This window comes from Canis lupus, chromosome 21 (assembly GCF_048164855.1).
Source record: "Canis lupus baileyi chromosome 21, mCanLup2.hap1, whole genome shotgun sequence".
NCBI classification, from domain to species: Eukaryota; Metazoa; Chordata; class Mammalia; order Carnivora; family Canidae; genus Canis; species Canis lupus.
Window position 1 is genome coordinate 10,776,337 of NC_132858.1, and position 480 is coordinate 10,776,816.

Sequence of the window (480 nt, forward strand, 5' to 3'; positions counted from 1 at the left end):
CAGGGGCAGCGTCTGAAGAAGGACCTGAGTGGGCAGGAGCCTTTTGTAGCCTCAGAGCTGGCTCAGGCCCCAGTGGGTGGGTGGGGCGGGGCCTGCCGTTCCCCCCACCCAGGTAAACAGTGGGCACTCACCCGGGGCTGGCCAGCAGCCCAAGACTGGCAGAGACGGGCATAGCTGCCAGGTGGGCTTGGCTTCCCGAGGGCTTCCTGAGGCCTGGCCTGGAGGGATCCCCATGCCATGCCCCTGGACGGCTTCTGTGTGGCCGGACCCCTGAGATCCCCATACCTCGAAAGCCTGGACTTCCCTGGGCTGTTGGGACTGCCAGGGCCACCCCCTCTCTGGACATGGGCTCAGGGGGCAGCACCTCCAGTGACAGGACCCTGACCTCCATTCAGCTTGGCCTTGGACCCAGCCATGTTCCAGTTCCTGGCTCCAGATGGGCAGTGGGCAGCCCCAGGCCAGCCCATGGCCACCAGGGGT